The sequence below is a fragment of the Ahaetulla prasina genome, chromosome 8 (genome assembly GCF_028640845.1).
Source record: "Ahaetulla prasina isolate Xishuangbanna chromosome 8, ASM2864084v1, whole genome shotgun sequence".
Lineage (NCBI taxonomy): Eukaryota > Metazoa > Chordata > Lepidosauria > Squamata > Colubridae > Ahaetulla > Ahaetulla prasina.
Window position 1 is genome coordinate 26,124,461 of NC_080546.1, and position 20,961 is coordinate 26,145,421.

The window sequence follows — 20,961 nt, forward strand, 5'->3', positions numbered from 1 at the left end:
GTCTTAAACCAGTACATCACATTTCAGATCTATGGATGCTGATAAGGACATGAATTTCCATAGCACCTTGGGGATAAATTGCAGATGAAATGGTTTGTGGTCCAAAAGCACATCTCATTCTATCTATCTGGAAATTATTATCACAAAAAAGCAAAGGAAAAAGGAAAAGTCCCCTCAGTTTCATGAAGAGGTTAAAATAATTGTATAATATTGACCTTTCTCTGAACAAACTCAGGAAAACATCCTTCCTAAAGCCTTCATAGAAAAAAAAAACACTCTTAGTATCAGTGTACCCCATAGGGAGCTATTACACAGTATTCTGTTAAACAATATTGAATGTTTTAAACAATAACCTTTCTGAGAAATAAGGAAAGATCAGGAATAAAATCTCAGCTCTGAAATCCACCATAAAGAGCCAAACTTTCACATGATCAGGTATCTTGTCAGACTCCTCAGGCGAGCATGCAGTTTCCTTCTTTAACGATAAAAATCTAAGCTATTGCAGGAAACTCATTTTAGAATATTTGTGACTATATTGAGACACATGGAAAAACCTGTTCTTCAGGAGTTCTCTGCCCGGTTGCTGGATGGGCATGGCCATGGTGGCATGGCCTAGTCCACCTCCTGCACCATGGTGGGGGGCATTTTTGCCCTCCCCAGGCTCTGGAGGCTACCAAAGGTATTATTATAGATAATGTTAATACCTCTAGGATAATAATTTGACTTTTTCCTACCATCTATGAGAAGTAAAACTTTCATCATAACACAAAATATTGCACTAATCTATAATGATCATCCTCTCCAACAGGATTAAGAGAGTTCTGAGATGAATCATGGGATTTAATATCAATCAATATTGAGTATGCATAATGGGGAAATGCTGATGGCTGTTGGAGAAGAAAAAAAAATGGAAAATGGAATTGATCTGTGGAATAATTTGGAACGTTCGGGAAGAAAAGAATGTATAGCAACATTTTGTTACAGGTTTTTGTTGTCCTCCACTAATGACAACTAATTATCCATGGACTAAAAAATTAATAAATGTGTTAGGAAACATGGAAGGTAGACCTGTGTGCTAAGAATAATACATTTTCCCCAAGGTTTCATAATTGTCACAGATAAAGTAAGAGATATTAAAAACCAATAAGTAATTGACATTCCAAAGATTATATTCAAATAGCAAAAACTGGTCAAATGTAAAATTCTAACAGCTATCACAGAAAGAATTGAAAAATGTTGTTGTTAGTTGCAAAGTCGTGTCTGACCCAATGTGACCCCATGGACAACATTCCTCCAGGCCTTCCTGTCCTCTACCATCCTCTGGAGTCCATTTAAGCTCATGCCTACTGCTTCAATGACTCCATCCAGTCACCTCATTCTCTGTCATCGCCTTCTTCTTTTGCCCTCAATTGTTCCCAGGATTATTGAAAATTGAAAAATATAGCCTGTTAATTGCTATAAGTATCAGTGATTGGCATATAAAATATGACTGCAAGGAGAGACTTGATATTATGAAACTGCATCTATTTCTGCATTCTTCAAACTGGTGCCCTTCGTATTTGGGGACCTATAACTCCATGTGTTCCCAATCAATGTGGCCACAGCCCAGCTATGATTTAACACATCTAAAAGCACCAAGCTATGGAAGGATATTTTATTAAGTTTTAAATCTATTCCAAATTGAGGCTAGCTGAGTGAAAAATATGGATATGATGGTGCCTGATGGAAATTCAATCTTGATTACCATAATGAAAATGTATAGAAGCAAACTCAGAATTTTTATTAGGGACAAAATGTAATGATCAGCTTAATAGCATGTTGTATATGAAGCCAAGTTTCCATATTTTAAATATAGTGGTAGTGGAATGTTCTAATAGCTCTTTAATTTTCAATAGGTCAACTTTAAAAATGAAAAATCCATTACAAAAACACCGAAAATTGACATGAAAGGAATGCCATAAAAAGAATAACACTTTTTAAAAAAAAAACACCACTAAAATTATATTAAAACCAATATCAATTGATTGTGGTATGAGTATAATAATTACATGAATTCTGTTCAGGATTCTAGCCCAGAAAGTCAAAATGAGTGATGTTTTTAATTTCAGTCTTCAGAATGTGAAGTTATTTTCCCCCCCTGCTGATGGGCATACCCTTGGTATGTCTTTGGGTTGTTTTCTATTGGCCCAGATGAAATGAAAACTGCCATGAGGAACTCTTTGATCCAAAAAATTGAATTTGATGAGATTAATTACTTAAACTTGAACTGCTGCTGGCAGAAGTATACAGTTTTGTCAGAAGTAATATGTTATGACTAATCTAGTTGTCTTGTAATATTAATTAGCAACACAGCTGAAAACTTAGGAAAATGTCTTCTACTTCATAGAGAGAGAAAGAGCACGTTCTGTTATGATTCACACAGTGCATCAAACCAGCATAGGCATTCCAGATATTGTTAAAACACAACTCCCAGAATTCCTTATTATTCCTTTTTATGCTGGAAACATCTGCCTTATGGTGTGCTTAAATTTGGATAAGCATACTGTGCAAATTCTATTGTGCTTTGTAAACCATGGCGTATGTATTCCATGAATCCAATAAATAATGCGTTATTCAATACACTGATAGCCCTGAATCAACAAAAGTATGACACTCATGTCTCAAAATAGTTAGTTGATTGGCATGGAGAAAAGTCCCTTCTGCTTTATTCTCCGTGTCAGCCTGCTATAACTAAGATGTAACTAAGATCTCATCTGCCAATAGATGAGACGGAGCGATGCAGGGAAAAGTGGGAGATAATACTTAATAATGAATGAGCTCTACTTTCTGCAAGGAAATGCCGTTTTAACAACAACTGAATGTGACTGGAAGCACCTGAAAGTAGTCCATGAAGCGGACAAATTGGCGTAAGAGTAGATAAAATGATGACACCTTTCCCAAAGTAATAAAAGCAGTAGAAATGAGCCAGAAGAAGAAATGACAGAAGTGGACAACCTGCAGTACACTCACTGATGACAGAACCAGGAACACACAGTTGGCAGAACCTGCTGATCTTCTCCAACCTAAATCCATCTTCTGGGCAGCTCAGGGCATTTTCAAGAGAAACCCATCTCCCTTTTTTAAGACATAAAAAGCTTTTAAAAGTTTAAACCCAAGTTTTGAAAATGGCTCTAATGGTGCCTTAATGCTTAACCCTACCTATATAAGACATACTATATAATAAACAATATAATATATATTATATAATTATATTTATAATATACTGTCGATCAAAAGGTCGGCAGTTCAGCGGGTCGAAACCCTAATGCTACGTAACAGGGTGAGCTCCCATTACTTGTCCCAGCTTCTGCCAACCTAGCAGTTCGAAAGCATGTAAAAAATGCAAGTAGAAAAATAGGGACCACCTTTGGTGGGAAGGTAACAGCGTTCTGTGCGCCTTTGGCATTTAGTCATGCCAGTCACATGACCATGGAGACGTCTTCGGACAGCGCTGGCTCTTCGGCTTTGAAACAGACTAGAGAGTTATAAATGTTAATTTATGTGGGTGTCATACTTGAAGGCACAATTCTTTCTCCAACAGGCGTTTACATCACTTTGTATTACAGTGCTTATACTCACTACTGATCACTAGGAGGCACTATGTGATTGGTTTTGTTCTTGCTGGAACTTCTCACGCATAGGTAGCCCCTCCCCCTCCTCCAAGTTATATCTCATATGTTGTCCTTTCAGTCTTTTACTATGATTTGAATTCACAGCGTTTTCTAGAGATTTTCAACCATTATTGTGTCAAAATAAATGGCCAGGCAATGCTATGGAGACATTATAATCAGTAGCGCCAAAAAATGTTAATATAGCAGACTTCATTTTGTACATGCAGATGGTCCACAATCCATCATCCAGAAAATTTGTCCTACATGAAAGTTCCTGGAATGGATTCGTCATAGCATCTGGAGACTGCCTATATCTGGTCATGTTTATTCAGATAGAGTGCTCTTCATTTAATAAATAAATAAATAAATTGTCGCCGATAGGATCATCTGACTTGTTTTCTAGGTTTTGCCCATATGGGAGATCTACAACAGTCTATTAATTTAATTCCAAAAATCTTTGCCTCAGTTCATTCTCTATTTTGGCACACACATTGGCTGAATGAAGGTAGATATGAACTTGCATATTAGTTATGACCAGGCATAGAATAGGGATATATATCTTAAAAGGATCACAAGTGAACATTCTGATTTCTAATTTCTGCAAGACATTTAAATGTAATGGAAACCATTTCCATATGTGACAACTACTCGTTCTTTGTGATTCTCATTTTTTGCTTGTATCTGTACACAGCATATTGAGGACAGTTCCTCTATACCCGTGATGGTGAACCTATGGCATGCATCCCACAGGTGGCACGCATAGCAATATCAGTGGGCACGTGAGCTCAGTCCCACCAGAAGTTGGCAAACAGGCCGTTTCTGGCCTCTGGAGGGCCTCTGGGGGGGAGGGGAAGGCCATTTTCGCCCTCCCCAGACTCCTAGAAAGGCTCTGGAGCCAAGCGAGAAAGAAAAACGGGCCTACCAGGCCATCACGTGCCAGGGGTGTTAGGAGCAGGAGGGGGGGTTATGCACAAGGGCGGGGTGCATAGAATTATGGGTGTGGGCATGTACATGGCCTCCCCCTCCTGGCACGTGATGGCAAAAAGATTAGCCATCACTGCTCTATACAGACTTCATTTGATTTTTTTTCAGAACTATTTTTCAGTTTATTGCTGGAATCAATATAGTCACTTGCATTATGTGCACTGCTAAAACAACAAAAGAACAGTTCTAATGTTATTTCTTGAGATTCCCTACTATAATTATAGTATTTCAAATACTTAATGCAGATGCAGCAGGAAGTTATATCACAATTCTTTCTATACCCAGATTTCTCAATATGTGTGCAGTGCTGCTGGTAGAATAACCATAAAAGGCTTCTTAAGTTTGGATCCAAATAGCAGATGCCTTTTTGAAAGTTATTCAGTGTTACCAGTGTTTGCAGTGTTCATTAGTTTTGATTCTGCTTTCCATCGTAACATTTGGTCAAAGATTAAGATGAGCCTAATTTCTTTGCCAATAAAAGTTTGCTTTGAATTTGCACCTGTTATATCTGTGACTCTCCTGTCTGTCAAGGGAAGAAGGAAGAAAGATAAGAGATACATTTCTTATGTGGGATCTGTACTCTGTCTTCTAAATCTGCTGCTTTCCAGATGTGCTAAATTGCAACTGTTACAAACCGTACCCTAATGAAATAATTTGTTTTATTCAAAGGGTGGGTAGTTAGGATCATAGAATTACAGGTTTGGGTTTTTTAAAGTCCCTGGATAAATCATAATATGCTGCGTTTGATGTTTCCAAACCCAGCTATTATGGTTTTAAGGTGTGATCTACATCTTAGTGCGTTATGTGAAACCATTCAATTGTAATTTATTCACTAACTCACGTTTAGTTAAACCATGGTTTAGAATAAGGTACTATTATTCTTTATCACTGGGAAATGAACATGAAGAACAGAATCAATAGACGTATTATAGAGAAGTGATGGTCTCTATGCACTGGTGTTTCATACAAGATCCTGATGACCAATCTCAATCCCTGTAGTCAATTTGCAATGGCTTTGGGTTGGCCACCTCCGTGTTCTTGTTATGAACGCTTATCTCTCCCTATAAGGATTACAAAAACGAGTGGAAGAAAACTGGCTTATGCTGCAATTATACGAGAGATTCTTAATATAATACATGCCAAAGGCCTTAGCACTACTACCTGGAGGCTTTAATGCAACAACTGACAAAAACGATTACATTCTTTATGAACAATATTGTGGTCACCCTGGTTTAGTCCAAGATCCATTTACATTAATGTGCAATTCTAGAGACAGAGAAATGAATTATGCAGGGTGGCCTCTGACGCAGATAGTTAATAATTTAGACCTGCTAACCTTAAGTAGCAGCTGGGAGAACAACTTATTTCACCTATGAGCAATTGAAATTTTTTAGTTCATCATCTCCTGTGGGGGACACTAGTATTTTTAATTTTAACTTTATTAGTTAAAATTATTAGTAATTTTATCATACTGCAGGCCTATTCCTGAGCGGTGATTACTTTAAATCACCGTGTCTAGCTTTAAAAGACAGATATGTAAATGGAAAAATATTACTAAATAGCACTCCCATCAAACTGCTAATTATATCCATGTAAAATGGAGAGAGGAATAAAGCTTGAAAGAGAGAGGTATGACATGACTGACATGTAGAAAGCTTTCTGGGAAAAATTGATTCAGAGCTCCAACATCAAGGATAATATCATGTTTTGGTGTATTATCTTGATCATATGAGAGAAAGTAGCCCTAAATTAGAGTTTCAATTACAGCTCCTGTGTGGGAAGTTTATTGCTGATCCCTTTACAGCTCTGAAAGTTGTAATTTTATTATCACCAAAAAGGTACACAGAACCTGCCACATTGGTCTTCTGATATCCCAAATGAAACCTCCAAATTAATTGCACAACAGAAAAATGGCAAAGCCCCCTCCCATAACAGACATTGTCCCACCAGACCTGATTAAAATAAGCATTAATATAAATTGTAGCAATTCTCTTTACAGCTATAAATTGTCTATTAAAATGTCCCTTGAATGTAACACTTTTATTCTTCCTATATTTAAAAAGGAAGAATGGTCTGATCCATCCAATTATCATCCAATTATCCTATTATCAGTAAGGTCTAGACAAGATGACTTTACTGGAAATTAATGGACTGCTTGGACGAGGGAATCATTCTTGCAGATGAGCAACCTGGGTTCAGAATAGAGAGCTCAACCACCTGGACCTGTTGCTTGGTCCTAGAACATCTAATTGATATTCAGTCTCTCTGTCTCTATCTCTCTGTCTCTCCCTCCCTCCCTCCCTCCCTCCCTCCCTCCATCTCTCCTCTCCCTCCCACCCACGCCCACACAGACATCAGTGAGCATAATACTACTTACATCCTAATAAGATTTAACAACCAAGGATAGCTTTCTGACCTGGTGCCTGCTTATAAGGGTTGCATTCTAGCTCCTTCATTATTTATTTTCTTCTGTATATTAATGATACGATGGCAAGACTTATGAAATTAAACCATTATCCTTTATTTCCTAATTTATTGTTTGTAAGTTACCCAGAGTCATTGAGAGTGAGTGGGTGGCCATATAAATCTTCTAAATAAACAAAAACCTCCAAACCTGGTTAGTAGACCTATTGCACTTTTTTTGTAGGCAGTTGATGTGACCATCACTTCTACATCTTTCAGTTTTAGGAAAGTCCTAAAATCAATTGCCTCCTACTGCATAGGTGAAGATTTATTAATTAGGGGGGAAATATCCAAAAATTTTCAAAGAAATTTTCTAGATGAAATCACAGGTGACAAATGTGAATAAGGGTGCCAAGAAATGAAGTTTAGGTCTTCAAATATCTAAGTGTTTTCCACTGGTTCATGGAAGCTCCAAATCCAATCCCTAAAAGGGAAGGTCAGAAGAAGTGAAGCTTCTTCTAGAATAATTGGCTGGAACACAACAGTCTTAATTTCCAACAAACCCTTGCATGGCTTCAGCATTAATTTAAGTTAGCACAGCCTTACATTTTCATAGTGTTTTCTAAATTCTTGTATTAGTTATGTCCTTTTGTAGTTATTTCTTTTGGTTTGTAGCATTTAGATTATTCATTATAAAATCTGATTGTGATTTTATAGGATTCTTTTGTGCCTGTTCTTTGTCATTTTAACCTAACAATTTTATTTTGCTCTTGTTTTATTCTATCAATATGACTATTTATTTTTTTCCTTAACTTCCTAGATATTACTAGGTAAAGGTTCCCCTCCCACAAATGTGCTAGTCCTTCCAGACTCTAGGGGGCGGTGCTCATCTCTGTTTCTAAGCCGAAGAGCCAGCACTGTCTGATGACAATTCCGTGGTCATGTGGCCAGCATGACTAAATGCTGAAGGGGCACAGAGTGCTGTTACCTTCCCACCAAGGTGGTCCCTATTTTTCTACTTGCATTTTTACGTGCTTTCGAACTGCTAGGTTGGCAGAAGCTGGGACAAGTAATGGGAGCTCACTTGTTATGTGGCACTAGGGATTAGGACTACCAAACTGCCAACCTTTCTGATTGACAAGCTCAGCATCTTAGCCACTGAGCCACTGTGTCCCCTTAGATGTTATTAGTACAATTTAAATTGTACTAGTAACGTCTTAAAAGTACAATTTAAATTAATCCGATTTTGTTAACTGCCAAACAACAACATCTGATTAATTTAAATTGTACTTTTAAGATGTTACTAGTACAACTTAATCAGATTTTGTTGTTTGGCAGTTAGTTTGACGTCAGCCTGCAGTTGGCTTATCTATAATGGAAGCGATATGGCTTGAAATTCAGAAGACTGTATTCCTGTCTTCACGCAGGAGCTCTTTTGAAAGAATCACCACTGACAAGCCTAATTAAACTAAGCCAAAGAATCACTTGATCATCTCAAGAAGGTTCCTTCAAGTCATACGTTAGAAAAAGGGGAATTCTTTTTGAAGGAAATAGAAGGCCATTAACTTATGAAGCTTAACCATTCAAAAACATGAAGAAGGAGAAATTGCTTCAGAAAGACTTTGATTGGTCTTTTGGGAAACTTCACAGTAAAAAGGAAAGAAAAATAAAGCCATTATAGCTCCTTCTGAAATGTGTAAAATCCACTATCACCTCCAGAAGGGGGAAATAACCATATACATAGCAATTATTTCCCTGTGCCATGGGGAGGCCTTTCAATCTGGGATCTAAGGCTTTTCTAACTGTCAAGGAAAAAAGGGTACTCTAAAACAATAATTGGTTTTTTTCAGCAGGAATTGATTTAGAATAAATTATAAACTCATAGGGCTTGTTTTTTTTAAATTATAATTTGTATTGAACAGGAAAAAAATGCCTGGTGTGTTTTGCTACATTTGATATAAAAATTGAGTTAGCGATCCTATTCCCACTCACTGGAGAATAAGTCTCATTGAACTTAATGAGATTTTTATTTGAGTAGCCAAATATTAGGATACTGTGTTACGACTGCAATCTGTAAACCATAAATACAAAAACAGTACTCCTTCTCGATGCCCCAGATTCTGTTGCCAATCTGCAACAAACTCTCCCTTCTTTCTCACTTGTTCTACTATTTGCTCCATCTATGACAGGGGTGTCAAACTCGATTTCATAGAGGGCTGCATCAGAGTTGTATTTGACCTCTGGGGGTCAGGGTGGGTGTGGCTGGGGTGGGCATGACCAGCTCAACCTCACTCATTGAGACTCAGTTTTCGGCCGCAACAGCCCCCTGCCAGTGAAAACAGAGCCCAGAAAAGCCGCATGCAGACTGTGTTGTGACCCAGGCCCAAGTAAGTAGTAGGAAACTCAGTCAGTGAAAAAAACAAACAAACTTTATTCAAACAGCTGAGAATTACTTCATTCTCAGCGTAGTTCAACTAAATTAAAGCAAATGCATCCCAACGCAAATTCCTGAGTCCTGTCACAAACCTTGGTCCAATTAGGCAAACTGCCAAAGGCAAACATTCAGAAGGTACTGATACAAAAATAAATACAAGAAGACGAAGCTACCAATGTTGTTTTCTGGCAAAGCCCAAACACTGTTGCTGGTCTGTTTTAAGCCTTATGGGAGGGGCCAATCATCTCATGATCCTACTCCCGAGTTGTCCTCCCTGCTTGAGCTGCCTTCTGGCAGCTCTTCTCATGTGTGTATTAGGATCAGGCTCCTCCTGTTCCTCTTCCTCACTACTATCAGTCTCTGGAGGCTCTGGAGTCCGCACCTCATTCCCCGATGGCCCTGGCCCCACCTCTGCCTCTGACGCGCAGCCCTCATCCGGCCCTTCCTTAGCCTTCAGGACTGGCCCACGCTCTTCCTCAGCCTCATCACTATCCGATTCCGTTGCCAGCTCCGCAGGCTGCTGGCAGACCACAACAGCCTGCCGAGGCTCCGTTTTTGGCCGCAACAGCCCCTGCCAGTGAAAACAGAGCCCAGAAAAGCCGCATGCAGCCTCTGTTGTGACCCAGGCCCAAGTAAGTAGTAGGAAACTCAGTCAGTGAAAAAAAAAAAAACTTTATTCAAACAGCTGAGAATTACTTCATTCTCAGCGTAGTTCAACTAAATTAAAGCAAATGCGTCCCAACGCAAATTGAGTCCTGTCACAAACCTTGGTCCAATTAGGCAAACTGCCAAAGGCAAACATTCAGAAGGTACCGATACAAAAATAAATACAAGAAGACGAAGCTACCAATGTTGTTTTATGGCAAAGCCCAAACACTGTTGCTGGTCTGTTTTAAGCCTTTTGGGAGGGGCCAATCATCTCATGATCCTACTCCCGAGTTGTCCTCCCTGCTTGAGCTGCCTTCTGGCAGCTCTTCTCATGCGTGTATTAGGATCAGGCTCCTCCTGTTCCTCTTCCTTACTACTATCAGTCTCTGGAGGCTCTGGAGTCCGCACCTCATTCCCCGATGGCCCTGGCCCCACCTCTGCCTCTGACGCGCAGCCCTCATCCGGCCCTTCCTTAGCCTTCAGGACTGGCCCACGCTCTTCCTCAGCCTCATCACTATCCGATTCCGTTGCCAGCTCCGCAGGCTGCTGGCAGACCACAACAGCCTGCCGAGGCTCCGTTTTCGGCCGCAACAGCCCCCTGCCAGTGAAAACAGAGCCCAGAAAAGCCGCATGCAGCCTGTGTTGTGACCCAGGCCCAAGTAAGTAGTAGGAAACTCAGTCAGTGAAAAAAAAAAAAACTTTATTCAAACAGCTGAGAATTACTTCATTCTCAGCGTAGTTCAACTAAATTAAAGCAAATGCGTCCCAACGCAAATTGAGTCCTGTCACAAACCTTGGTCCAATTAGGCAAACTGCCAAAGGCAAACATTCAGAAGGTACCGATACAAAAATAAATACAAGAAGACGAAGCTACCAATGTTGTTTTATGGCAAAGCCCAAACACTGTTGCTGGTCTGTTTTAAGCCTTATGGGAGGGGCCAATCATCTCATGATCCTACTCCCGAGTTGTCCTCCCTGCTTGAGCTGCCTTCTGGCAGCTCTTCTCATGTGTGTATTAGGATCAGGCTCCTCCTGTTCCTCTTCCTCACTACTATCAGTCTCTGGAGGCTCTGGAGTCCGCACCTCATTCCCCGATGGCCCTGGCCCCACCTCTGCCTCTGACGCACAGCCCTCATCTGGCCCTTCCCTAGCCTTCAGGACTGGCCCACGCTCTTCCTCAGCCTCATCACTGTCCGATTCTGTTGCCAGCTCCACAGGCTGCTGGCGGACCACAACAGCCTGCCGAGGCTCCGTTTTTGGCCATGATAGCCTCCTGCAGCAGTCTGCCAGTGAAAATGGGATTTTAAATTTAGTAGGGTTGTTAGAAATGCCTGTCTGGATTGGGCACCATTAATACCTAGATTTTATTTTTATTTATTTATTTTATTTATTTATTTTGTCACAACAGTATATATAAGCATAAGCACGAAAATAATTATATAATATATAAGTATATATATAAGCATAAGTATGTATTAATATAGTAATAACTATATTAATTGGATATAATGAAAGGAAACAATAGGACAGGAACGGTAGGCATGTTTGTGCTCTTATGCACGCCCCTTATAGACCTCTTAGGAATGGGGTGAGGTCAATAGTAGACAGTTTTTGGTTAAAGCTTTGGGGATTTTGAGAAGAGACCACAGAGTCAGGTAGTGTGTTCCAAGTATTAATAACTCTGTTACAGAAGTCATATTTTCTGCAATCAAGACTGAAGCGGTTAACATTAAGTTTAAATCTATTGTTTGCTCTTGTATTGTTGTGATTGAAGCTGAAGTAGTCTTTAACAGGAAGGACATTGTGATAGATGATTCTATGAGTTAAACACAGGTCATGTCGAAGGTGGCGGAGTTTTAAGTTTTCTAAACCCAAGATTTCAAGTCTGGTGGCATGAGGTATTTTATTGTATTCAGAGGAGTGGAGAACTCTTCTTGTAAAATATTTCTGGACACATTCAATTGTATTGATGTCTGAAATGTGGTATGGGTTCCAGATAGGCGAGCTGTATTTAAGAATTGGTCTAGCAAATGTTTTATAAGCTCTGGTTAGTAGTGTAGTGTTTCTGGAGAAGAAGCTACGTAAGATTAGGTTTACAACTCTTAAAGCCTTTTTTGCAACTTTGTAGTTGCAGTGGGCTTTGGCACTTAGATCATTGGATATGAAAACTCCAAGGTCTTTAACAGGGGGGGTGGGTCATCTGTAAGATAATGTCCATCAAGCTTGTACTTAGTGTTTGGGTTCTTTTTTCCCAATATGTAAGACTGAGCATTTGCTGGTTGAGATTTGGAGTTGCCAAGTTTTAGACCATTCAGATACAAAGTCAAGATCTTTTTGAAGGGTAGCTGTATTGTTGGTAGTGTTAAATAGTTTGACATCGTCAGCGAAAAGAACACAATTTATTTATTTATTTTATTTATTTATTTGATTTCTATACCGCCCTTCTCCCGAAGGACTCAGGGCGGTGTACAGGCAAAAATAAAACAAACAGTACAATATATAATTTAAAATGCAATTAAAAAACTTATTTTAAAATTGGCCTGAAAATTAAAATATACAGTGAGCTAAAAACCCCATTTAAAATTAATTAATAAGAATTTTAAAAATTTGATAAAATTCAATTCAAGACAGCCCCGCGCGAATAAAAAGATGTGTCTTCAGTTCGCGACGGAATGTCCGAAGGTCAGGTATTTGGCATAAACCCGGGGGAAGCTCGTTCCAGAGTGTGGGAGCCCCCACAGAGAAGGACCTTCCCCTGGGGGCCGCCAGCCGACATTGCTTGGCGGACGGCACCCTGAGAAGTCCCTCTCTGTGAGAGCGTACGGGTCGGTGGGAGGCATGTGGTAACAGCAGGCGGTCCAGTAAGTACCCAGGCCCTAAGCCATGGAGCGCTTTAAAGGTCGTAACCAGCATCTTAAAGTGCACTCGAAAGGCCACAGGCAGCCAGTGCAGTCTGCGCAGGAGCGGTGTTATATGGGAGCTATGCGGAGCTCCCTCTATCACCCGCGCAGCTGCATTCTGACTAACTGAAGCCTCCGAGTGCACTTCAAGGGAGCCCCATGTAGAGAGCATTACAATAATCCAAGCGAGAGGTAACGAGCGATGAGTGACCGTGCACAAGCCATCCCGATCAAGGAAGGGGCGCAAGTGCCGAACCAGGCGAACCTGGTGGAAGGCCCCCCTGGAGACGGCCGTCAAATGATCTTCAAACGACAGCCGTTCATCCAGGAGGACACCTAAGTTGCGCACCCTATCCTTTGGGGCCAATAACTGCCTCCAACAGTCAGCCGCGGCTGCAGCTGACTGAATCGGGTGCCGGCATCCACAGCCACTCCGCCTTGGAGGGATTAAGCTTGAGCCTGTTTCTCCCCATCCAGACCCGACGGCTTCCACGCACCGGGACAGCACTTCAACAGCTTCATTGGGGTGGCCTGGGTGGAGAAGTACAGCTGGGTGTCATCAGCGTACAGCTGGTATCTCACCCCAAAGCCACTGATGATCTCACCCAACGGTTTCATATAGATGTTGAACAGAAGGGGCGAGAGAATCGACCCCTGCGGCACCCCACAAGTGAGGTCCCTCGCGGTCGACCTCTGCCCCCCTGTCAACACCGTCTGCGACCGGTCAGAGAGATAGGAGGAGAACCACCGATACACGGTGCCTCCCACTCCCAATCCCCCCAACCGGCGCAGCAGGATACCATGGTCGATGGTATCAAAAGCCGCTGAGAGGTCTAATAGGACCAGGGCAGAGGAATAACCCCTGTCCCTGGCCCTCCAGAGATCATCCACCAATGCGACCAAAGCTGTCTCCGTGCTGTACCCGGGTCGGAAGCCGGACTGGAACGGGTCTAGATAGACGGCTTCATCCAGGTATTGGGGTAGCTGTCGCGCCACAGCACCCTCTACAACCTTCGCAACAAAGCGAAGGTTGGAGACTGGACGATAATTACCCAAAATAGCTGGGTCCAGAGAGGGCTTCTTGAGGAGGGTCTCACCACCGCCTCTTTCAAGGCGGCAGGAAAACCCTTCCAACAAAGAAGCGTTGATAATCTCCTGAGCCAGCCTCGTGTCACCTCCTGAGTGGCCAGTACCAGCCAGGAAGGACACGGGTCCAGTAAACATGTAGTGGCGTGAAGCCTCCCAACAGCCTGTCCACGCCCTCGGAGCCACAGGGTCAAACTCATCCCAAATGGACTCAACAAGACGTGTCTCCTCTCCTCGCTTGGATCATCCCAATTTCGGTCCAGACCATCCCGGAGCTGAGCGATTTTATCGTATAGATAACCACTAAACTCCTCAGCACGCCCCTGCAACAGGTCATCCCGCACCTCCTGATGAAGGAGGAGCGGTCACCAAACAGGGCGGCCGGGCGGTTATCTGCCGACGCAATGAGGGTGGAGGCATATGAGCGCCTCGCCTCCCTCATTGCCACTAGGTAGGTCCTAGAATAGGACCTAACTAGTGTCCGGTCAGCTGCGGAACGGCTGGACCTCCAGGTGCTCTCTAGACGCCTTCTCCGGCGTTTCATCTCCCTCAGCCCCTCGGAGAACCAAGGGCCAAACGAGATCTGCGCCGGGTCAGAGGTCGCAAAGGCACGACACGGTCCAAGGCCCCAGCCGCGCCCGCTCCCAGGCCGCAACTAGTTCCTCAGTCGTGCCGTGGGCCAGATCCTCAGGAATGGCCCAAGCTCCGCCAGGAACCTCTCAGGGTCCATCAGGCGCCTGGGACGGAACCACCGTATAGGTTCCGTCTCCCTGCGATGGTGGATGGCGGTTCGAAGTCTAGTCAAGGAGGAAATGATCGGACCATGACATCGGTTCTGTTACTAAATCATCTAATTCCAGATCATTTAACCACTGTCCAGAGATATAAATCAGGTCCAGTGTGCCTCCCCATGTGCGTGGGGCCATCATTTACCGAATCAGGTCCAAGGCCGTCATGGAAGCCTGGAACTCCCGAGCTGCAGTCGATAACAAGCCAGCCGATGGCAGTTGAAATCCCCATGACTATAAGTCTGGGGTCTCAACCGCCACAGAGGCAAGTACCTCCAACAGCTCGGGCAGGGCTGTGGTCACGCAGCAAGGAGCCAGGTACGCGATCAACAAGCCCAACTGATTCCTATGGCCCCACCTCACATAGAGGGATTCACAACCGCAATCTGAGGAACAGTGGCCTCCTCGGCTCTAGATCTTCCTTAATGACAACCGCCACCCCCACCCCTACCTTGGGCCTCGGCTGATGAAATGCTCGAAACCTGGAGGGCACAGCTCAACGAGGGGAACCCCCCCCTCCGGACCCAACCAGGTCTTCGTAATGCCCATAAGGTCCGCGGACTCCCCCTGAATAAGATCACAAATCAGGGGGGCTTTATTAGCCACGGACCGGGCATTACATAACATCAACTGAAGATCCAGGCTCTGAGGATCATGGCCGCCTGAGGAATGGGTAGGGACTGAGGGGCCGGAGCACGTGATTGCCGTCAAACATCGAGTACGTGCTCCCAACACTCGATACGGCCCCCCCCTCCGCCATATCTGCCTCTCCCACTTACCGTACAGATTGAACAACCCTCTAGTCCTGGAACAGAACCCTCCCCCCCTGCCTTCAGACCAGATGTAATAATGTCACAAACAAGCACAGGGGCTGGATCCCTCCCCGACGGGTTCTCTCCCCTACCCGTCAAATCCTCCCCCCAACCCTTAAAATCCCCATTAAAACTCCCTTAAAAATCTATTAAAACAGCTAATTAAAAGCCCTAAGCCTCCTATTTTTAGCATGCCACCTCTCGGGCTCCAAAGCCCGTCCTCAAGGTGGGCCCTCGATAATATGGAGGGCCAAACCCGCGAGAGAGGGGCATCTCGCAGGGCAAGAAGGTCAGCCGCAGTAAACGTTCGCATCACAGAGAAAGTCCGGCAGGAGGCCCATCCTGGGCCGGTCAAGATGGTAACAGATGATACAGTGACCACGACCAGTCTGTCCTGATGGGAAACAGTCAATGGTGATCCTTGTGCGGTAGAGGACAAAACCGCTCACTCAGTCAGTTCACCACCCCATATAAATAGTCAGGGGTGGACTAAGGAAGGAGGGGGGGGACCGATGATAAAGATGTTAAACAGGCCGTCCGCCGCCTTGAAACACCGAGGCAGGCCGCCGCCACCGGCCACCTCCGCCCGGCCATCGCCGCCGAAAGCATCCCATTGCCGCCGCATGAAGCCACCGACATCCCCACCATCTAGGAAGGGACGCCAGTCGCCAAATCCTGCCAGCAATCCCGGGGCTCCACCGGCGCCAGCGTCAAACGAAGAAAAGCAGGCTGTCACCGCCGCCAGGAAGCCAACAAGGCCGACGGGAGCCCGGGAGGCCCTCCAGATCTCCACTGGGCGCAACCCCTCCGGGGCTCCTCTCCTCGCCCCCGAAGTCGCCTAGCACCAAGTCACCCATCTTCCTGAACGACTGAAGCCTCCTCCATCAGGGCGGGGATCTAAGGGGACCCAAGGTGTCAAAGGCCCCCGCCGCCGCCACCGCCGCCGCCAGAACGCCAAAAAGGCCGGTGGCAGCTCGGCAAGCTGCAGGCCGCCCAGCAAGCCGCCCGGCAAGCTGGGCAAACCACCCGGCAAGCTGCCAGGGCAGCCACTGCTTCCTCCCACAGGCGGGGTCCAAGGGGGGCCCTGGATATCAGAGACCCCCTGTCACCGTCACCGCCGCCGCCGCTGCCGCCAGAATGCCAAAAAGGCCGGCGGCAACTCGGCAAGCCGCAGCCGCCCGGCAAGCCGCCAGGATCACCGCTGAAGCAAGGACACTCCGGGGCTCCTCCCAACGCCCCCCGAAGTCGTCCTGCACCAAGTCACCCCTCCTCCGGGTGACTGGATGTTCTTCCATCAGGGCGGGGGCCTAAGATGTCACCAAGGCCCCCCCCAGAACCGGACAAGGCCCGAAAAGGCCCACCGCCACTCCCCCGATCAGCAGGGCGGCGCCATCTTGGACATGCTCAGAAGACCTTAAACCTTAAATTACTTTTAATATGGTCACAGAGATCATTAATGTATAATATGAAGAGTGTTGGTCCAAGAACACTGCCTTGAGGAACGCCGCTATTGACAGGAACATGATTTGATAGAGCACTGCCTATTTTGACCACTTGTTGTCTGTTTGACAGGAACGCTGATATCCAATCGTGGAGGGTCCGGAGATGCTGTAGGATTTTAGTTTTAGGAGAAGTTTATCATGTACCAGTTTATCATGTATCAAAAGCGTTACAGAAGTCTATGTAAATTGCATCTATTGTTTTGCCTTGATCAAAATCTGTAGTTTCTTCTGTGATTTGTAGATTTGTAGTTTCTTCTGTGTATACAAGATTGGTTAGGATGGGAAATCAAAAAACATTCTGAAAGAAGGCAGTGGCAAGCTTTTTCCTTGCTGTTGCCAAAAAATGTGCATGATTCTGTCTACCTCAGTGTTTCTCAACCTTGGAAACTTTAATACAGTATGTGTGAACTTCAACTTTCTGGATTCCCTAGTAAGCCTGGATGGCTGGGAAATCTGGGGAGTTGAAGACTACACATCTTAAAGTTGCTAAGGTTGAGAAACACTGGTCTATTTAGTTATCAGTTTGACTTAAGAGCATATTTATCTAGGCATTTCAGCAGGACCAGTTCCTAGTCAACCTTGACTGATTTTAGAAACAGGTTGGTCCGAGATAATACATGGATAAAGACCAGTTGGGAATTCCATAGCTGTAGACTAAATTGGAAAGATGGGAGATATCCTAGAAAAAGCTTATGGGGAACCTGTTCTATAATGCTGTCAAGAAAAATGCTTGCCTGTAGATGTAGTCATTGACAATTGAGCTGATTTTAAAAAAAACTTTATTTTTAGGTATGCAGATAATTAAGATTTTAACTAGGTTAGAGAAAACTAATTTCTTAAGTGAGATCATCTCAGGAATTTTTTCAGCAAGCCACAATATTGGTTTTTGTTCAAGAAATATATTTTTAAGAGTCAATGTTGACTGTAGTGTGCAATTTTTGAATTTATATATAGGAAATTCCCCCATAGTTCTGTCTTCAACCTGACATATCTATTTGTTTTAAGGGAAAAGCTATAGTTTAGTGGCCAAGCTAATAATCTGCATGCAGAAAGTCTCAAATCTACTGGGATCTGCATGTTGAATCCATGCTTGAAAGAGACAGCCCATTGCTGGTAAATGTTGATAACAGAGGATTGGGTGGAGCAGGTGTGTGTGTGTGTCATGCTATGTTCCTAAATGTAGAGTACTAGAAGCTGTGTAAAAAGAAGGCAAAGAACAAAATAAAAAAGAAAGAATGGAATTATTTCAGATATACAACTGATGGATAAGTTATATATTAGGTAGGATGTGGACAGCATGCCATATTATTCCGTACAAGAAATACTTAACTGTATTAGGTAATTTAATCCCTATAATAATACTATGTGAAGCTTGTTCTATCTAGGTAAAGATAAGTAGGAAAAGGAAACTGATCCAGAGTAGATGGCAAGGGAAAATATATTTTTTTTACTGCAAATAATTGTAAATAATTGGTTGAACAGTGGCAGATTCATGCATGTGTTACACTGTTCCATGTTCACAGTTATGGCTTAATGACTTCCATATATCATGGATGTGATAATGTAAGGCTGCAGAAGCAAACTTCACAGTGAATTAGGGCAGTGATGTCCATCTGAAGTCCCATGCCTGCACATTGTTATCTTAATAATAGAATAACAAAGTTGGAAGGACCTTGGAGATCAACTAGTCCAACTCAAGCAGGAACCCCTATACCATTTCAGACAAATTGTTCTCCAATCTCTTCTTAAAGACCTCCAGTGTAGGAGCACTGCTGACTTCTGGAAGCAAGTCATTCCACTGATAAATTGTTCTGTCAGGAGATTTCTCCGTAGTTCTAGGTTGCTTCTTTCCTTGATTATTTCCATCCACTGCTACTTGTCCTGTCTTCAGGTTCTTTGGACAATATGTTGACCCCTCTTCTTTATTGCAACCCCTTAGATATTGGAACACTGCTATCATGTTACCCCTAGCCCTTCTTTTCATTAAACTGGACATATCCAATTCTTGCAACCGTTCTTTGTATGTTTTATCCTCCAGTCCCATAATAATCTCTGTTGCTCTTTTCTGCACTCTTTCTATAGTTTCAATATCTTTTTTATACCATGGCAAGCAAAACTGGATGCAATATTCCAAATGTGGTCTTACCAAGGCATTGTAAATTGGTATTAACACTTCACCTCTCAGTTAGGTGTTGACTGGATTATTGAGAAGCTCTTCAATGTTTCCTTCAAATTGTCATTTTTGATATGGTAGAATGGGAGAAATAAATACACTGTGAGTAATCATATTGATTGTATTTGAATAATATACTTAAAATTAAATGTAAATTAACTCATATTTTTGTCCTAATCATGCATGTAATAACATAGCCCATGGAACATCATCCAAGATCAAATGTTTTACTCAGCCTAAAACATTGTTGTGCATCTCCATTAGATGATTTATGTATACATTGGGATATAGCGGATATCTATTAATGAATAAATAAGTACAATTTACTGATCACAAGAAGCAATAAATGACACAAGACGTTAACAACTCATAAAGGCAGTTTCATGTTATTAATGTAGGTGAATTAAAAATCAAATTGGAATCTAGTAATTAGATTGCAATATGTGTAAGGCTACTACTGGTACTAATGAGTTGGAGATCCTGGGGGAGGGAGGAATGAGAAGGGAGGATGAATATAATAAAAAATAATCATTTCCATTGCACCAAAAATGATGGCAGAATAACCAGGTGCTATTTATTATACTGCTCTGTGCAATTAGTTTTTTCTGTGACATTAATGGAAGAATCATTTTATTCAGAATATGATTTCTTGGGCATTTTTATATGTTTTTGGGATTTAGTTAAATATAATTTTAGAAAAGTGAAAAAAAGATTCAGCATACATATATGTAACCCATAGAACAACTTAAATTCAGCCTTTCTTCCATTTTAGGAGGCAATAAGGGCTGCCACAAAGAAGAGGAATGCAACCTATTCTCCAAAGCATCTGAAGGCAGGACAAGAAGCAATGGATGGAATCTAATCAAGGAGAGAAGCAACCTAGAAATAAGGAGAAATTTCCTAACAGAGTAATTTGTCAGTGAAACAATTTGCCTTTAGAAGTTGTGGATGCTCTAAAACTGGAAGTTTTTCAGAAGAGAACAGACAATTATTTGTCTGAAATAGTATAGAGTAGGGGTGTTCAAACTTGGCCCCTTGAAGAGTGGTGGACCAATTTCCAGAATTCCCCAGCCAGCATGAGCTATAAATATGAGCAAGTTGCTGGCTGGGGAATTCTGGGAATTGAAGTCCAAGTTTGGAGATCCCTGGTATAGGGTTGCCTGCCTGAGCAGAGGGTTGGACTAAAATACCTCCAAAGTCCCTTCCAACTCTGTTATTCTGTCTGTTAATAAACGGAATATAAAACTAATAGCTATAATCTAATCTGTAGGATTAGTACATGAACATGTTGACTGAAAATGTAATCTAATCTATGCTTTCATGGGAGTAACTCAATTATTTTAATGAGCAAGAACACACAGGCATAATTTGTAACCAATCATCATGTTGATTGGGGATGATGGGCAGTGGAATCTAATACTATATTTTTCGGAGTATAGGACACACCTTCCCCCCCTAAAAAGGGGTGAAAATTTGGGTGTGTCTTATACATCGAATGTAGCCCCACCTACCCACTGGCCCCCACCCTTTGGCCTCTGCCTCCCAGCAATTTACCTCTTGCAGCAAGCAGCAAGAAGAAAC